Source organism: Hordeum vulgare, chromosome 4H (assembly GCF_904849725.1).
Source record: "Hordeum vulgare subsp. vulgare chromosome 4H, MorexV3_pseudomolecules_assembly, whole genome shotgun sequence".
Taxonomy (NCBI): Eukaryota; Viridiplantae; Streptophyta; class Magnoliopsida; order Poales; family Poaceae; genus Hordeum; species Hordeum vulgare.
The window spans coordinates 276,694,172-276,699,171 of record NC_058521.1 but is presented as its reverse complement, the minus strand read 5'-3'; positions in this window follow the sequence as shown (position 1 = coordinate 276,699,171).

The following is a 5,000-nucleotide window of genomic DNA, read 5'->3' as shown; positions in this document are numbered from 1 at the left end:
TCGTACTCCGACCTAGCCCCCCAAGATCCTGACGTGCCAAGAGCGCCACTGTCGCCGCTGTCCTCCTCGTCGCTATCGCTCGAGGAGGGACATTCGGCGCCGCTCGAGCTCTCTTCGCAGCAGCCGAGACGCACACCTGAGCGTCCGTAAAACATATTATCCTCCGCTAGCTTGAAGCGGAGGATATGCCTATCCACGAGGCTTCAGGCGCGGGCGAAGGCTTTCCAGCCCCGCCCGAGCAACATGGAGCGGCGCTTCGGGTACTCCGCGTGCATTTGCATAGCGTCGTGGAAGCAACATTAGCCTGCAAACACAAGACAGGGGGCTTGGAGGCCTCCATCGCTAGCAAAAGGGCGAGGGATATGCAAATGGCCCCGCAGGACGCCATGCAGCTCCACGAGGAACTCTAGCGCCGTCCCGTCCGAGTGCCCGCCAAGCACGGGAGAAGACGGAGGTGCTGGAGTAGCACTCCGCCTCCCCCGCCACGGGCTCCGCGGCGACCGCGGCTCCTCGCCCCTCCGCCACCACTTACGCTCGTGCCGCCCTCCGTAGTTGCACCCCTGAAGTTGTGGCATGATCCGAGTGGGATCCACTTGCTGCCCTGGCGGCCTAAGGTGGCCTCCCTCGTCCCCTAACCATGGTTAGGGGCGAGCGCCACCTCGAGCTCAAAAAGATTCTACAGATGCAACCTAGGTGTGGTGGATGTACCAGGAGCTGATGGATGAGAAAAACCCCCTCGCAAACTCCCTAATTTATAGGGCGAGGCGCGCGGGGGGGGGGGGGGAGCTCCCCTCACTCCAAAAACCGCCGCCCCTCTCTCCCAATCACCCATGATCACGGGCGAACAGGGAACCGCCCTGCTGCACCAATGCATGAGGGGGCGGGCCCTGCCACGACTACGACCATTATGGCCACAAACGCCACTTGCCTGACCTTTACTGCGCATGCTTCACGCGTGGTAGTAACGCGTCGGGAGGTGGGGAGGCTACTATGCACGCTCTTCTCCATATCACATTTTTCATGATCGGCGTGGGGAAGGGCCGCCTGCAATGGCTCCAAAGCTACAGAATCCCCTGTTGAGGATGGCCATGCACTACTTTGGGCCTAGCCCAGGAACGCCCCGCGCGCGTGCGTGGCCCAGGCCCGGGGGCTCCTGTCGGTGAACTAGAGATTGGGGTCCCTTGTGCCACAGACTTGTGCACGGGCATCGGCGATACCCCTGATGGCAGTGTACCAGGAAGAGCAGCAGAAAGGTAGTGCAAGACCCGCCGAGGGCACGCCCTTCCCTCACTGTGAGGGGCGTGGAGTATAAGGGCTCCATACGCAAGGCCCCGACAATCCCTCCTTGGCGGGAAGGTTCCCAAGGCCCCGGCAAGTCTGCTTCGCCGGGAAGACTACCCGAAGAATAGCAAGACCCCGACAAGTTTCCCTTGCTGGGAAGGCTCGCACAGACTCGCGAGGCCCCCCCAGCAAGCCCTCCTTGCCGGGAAAGTGTTCAAGGCCCCCGACAAGCCCTCCTTGCGGGGAGGTGACCAAGTCACCCAATGGATGCTCCAGGCCAGCAAGCCCGTGTTCGCTCGCCAGGTGTCCCCACCAGTTCCTACCACAATCAGACCACTCCAGCACATCCCTCGTGTGCCATGACAAGGTACAGGTGTCGATTCACTTGGATACATGTCACAACCATCTTATGGTAGGTCAGGGGTCAGACAAGGCATTTACTGCCCCTAACACCACCGACGAAGTAGAGCGGTGAACACTGTTCACTATGCATCCCGTGAGCACACTGTTGGTGACCCCTTTGCCAATAAAAGGAGGCTCAAAGCTCATTCTTAGGGGCTGAACTTTTTGGGGATCAAGGACTCCCTAATCACCTACTATTTTACTATAGCAAAACCACCCTACAGTAAGCATACATTACAAACTAAGCAGGAGTACGGTTTTATGCGTCAAGCGGCCCGAACCTGGGTGAAAAGGACCTTGCCGGTGTTGATCCCTAGTTCTGCTCTCGATGTTATACCTCTCTCTCCCCGCCAAACAATCAAGGGACTCCTCGAGTTTCCCATAGGTGTTGGTTTTCCCCGACAGGCGGGAAGGGATCCCAAAGCGACCAATTTTAAAGGGGGACGGGGGAACATGCGCCCCTGCCCAAAGGTGGTCTTCGCGTGGAAAGTACTTGCCCGTGCTGCAGGGATGGGCCCGACGATGACTTTTGCCCTACTGGCGGGCGGGGCGGCTTCGTTGCATCAAAAGGGAAACCTTTGGAAGATGCCTTTGGAACCCTCGTACGCTCCCACCTCCTTTCGAGTAAAGGGAAAACTGCCTCGTCCTGCCATCTGCTACTCGCTTGTCCTTTCCTGGCATCACCCTTGACTACTGAGGCCCGACCTTGCCTCGGAATGTCTGCCGCTTTGGAGGGGTCCTGAGGAGGTCCACGGTGGGTCCTGATGCTGCTCCTCCTTGCGAGGCTTGGCCTCTCGAGAGGGCCTTGCTGGGTGACGTCGCACCACTTGATCTTGGGTTGGTGAAGCGGGTTGTCCCTGGGCCGCAAGCAGGCAGGTTTGGGTACCCCCATTCCCAGAATGCCAACAGTAGCCCCTGGGCTCAAGGCGCGCCTTGGTTGGCTTCTTGGCGGAGCCTTGAGGGTGGCCCGAATCGTCGAGGGCCCTAAACACCTGCGGGGCCGGGCCTTTAAAACGGTTAGCTCGTCCTCTGTGCGAAGCATCTCATAACCTGCGTCTGCCGACCGTCTCCGCCCCCTATTCATTCCGCCGCCAGCTCTTCCTTCTGTCTATCCAGCCGCTGGTTCTTCCTCTGACCCAGGCACGTCACATCGTTCTTGCGTTGTTCTCTCCATCATGCCTCATAAAGGGGGGAAATGTGGAGGCTCGTGGGGCCCGACCGTCCCGGCAGCGCCCTGGCCCACGCTTGAACGGTCAACGGTGGTGAACCTCGAGGGGTTGAAGAAGGTTCAGTTGGTAGTTGCTGCCGACTCAATGAGTGGTGGGGCACCCAGATCTGGCCGCGCTCATGGCCTCGGAGGGAGAGGGCGTCCCCCGCGGTTCCTCTCCATTTCCATGCCCTCATTTCTGGTGTAGTGCCTCCATTCTAGGGCTTCAGCAATGCAATGCTTTCGCGTTACCACATGCATGCGCTCCACCTTGACCGCCGTTCTTTGGTCCTCTCTTTGCCTTCGCGTTCTTGTGCGAGGCTTTTGTTGGCTTTACTCCTTTTGTGTCATTGCTCCGCCATTTCTTGTCCCTTGAGTTGATCTCCGAGGTGCAGTGCTCTGGGTGCGCGTCCTTGAGAATTGTCGATGCAACATCCCCCGGGGTCCTATACGCTGATCTCCTCCCCGAAGCAGAAGGATTCCGGTGGCAGTGGGTGCATGTTGAGGCTCCCGAGGCCGGAGCACTGTTCCAACCTAAGCCGGCACCCGCGACTCCGAATCGGGGGTGGGAGCGCGAAGAGCTTAGTGACCCCCGGCTCGCACGGGTCCTGATCCGGCTGGAAAAGCTGAGGCATGCGGGGGATGGCGATGGCGATGATGGTGCATGAGTTTATCTGTCTACGGATTGCTCCCCTCTAGTGCCACTCGCGCCCCATGTGGGCCTATATAGGGCCCAGCGACTCGATGAGGATCCAAATCGTCCCCTTCTCCCCTCATGTCTTGCGTGAGCTGCTTCACCGGCTGACCGACGGCAATCCTGACGAGCTTCCCCCGAACGGCCTGCCGCTGTACAACTTCAAGCCCCAGGGAGCTCTTGCCGTGGAATGTCGCTCTTTAATGAATGGGGGCTCCTTCCTAAGGGGGAAAGGCGTTCCCCGGAGGCCGCGCCCCCGGGGTTCGGCCCACCAAAGACCCTGGTTGTGGGGTTACCCCCATGACCAAGGTGGGCGGTGCGCCGCCGCCCGTCCTCCCGGCTCTAGCTCCGCGTCAAGCCGAGGTTGGTGGTGGTGATCGGTCGACGGTGGAAAGCACTGCCCCCACTTCCGAGCCTCGCTCGAGGGCCGCCGAGTCCCCCCGCTCGGTCGCCCCTGCCGGCTGGAAGAGGAGGTTGCCTGAGGGCGGCCGCCCCCCGACGCGAGGGCCTCCGGTGAGGAAGAAGTGGATGGCCATTGACGAGTAAGCACCTGTGTTCCCCCTCGTCCTCCCTTTATGCGGCTATCTTCTAAACCCTAGTTCTTCAGGTTTCCCTTCGACGGTCAGTGAGGCGGATGAGCGCCGCCTTCTCCGGAGGTCGCCAGCCATCCCGAGGCCTCTTCTCTCGCACTTCACGGGGCTCGATCTCCTGAGCCTCATGCACGTGAACCCCCCTCGGACTTCTTGGGTGGCGGCCTCTGGTACTTCGGCGGGATGCCTATCCCGTCGTCTGTGGCCCATCCTCGGGCCATGTCGCGCCTTCCCCTTGGACCCCTCTAGATGGAGATGAGGGACACCGTGGGGCGCTCAATGCCGATGAAACGGCCACACGGGAGCCCCAGCCCCCGCGCATGGACTCCGGCCGGGTGATTCGTTGTGCGCTTCTCCTGCTCGCTGTACGGGAGGCAAGGATCCCTGCTGGCTTCTTGAGCATGTCTCGGGTTCGGCTGCTGCACCATGGGGCTTGCTCCGCACCGCTGCGGATGCGCTTCAACATCTAGGGCGGGGCTTGCCAGTCATGACGCCTGCCGGGAAGGTGAGCGCCAGTACCTTGCGTCGGGGTGGCGCCAGCTTGAGGTCGTCGTGAACCTCGGCCGCCTGCAGCGGGAGGGCGCTTGCGGAGAGACGGAGGCATCCCTCGCTGCAGCGGTAGAAGCTCGTGAGCGTGCTCTCGCTGAGGCTCATGAGGCTGATTGTCAGCGTAGGACCTCCGAAGACCGCCACAGGGAGCTTTGCACCCTCATCGCCCGTCTTGAAGAGCAAGCTCCGCCGAGGGCCTTGCTGGGGGGCCGACCGTCCGAGTCCTTCCACGCCGGTCCTCGAGCATCCGCCGACTTGCTAGTGCTTGTAGAGGTGG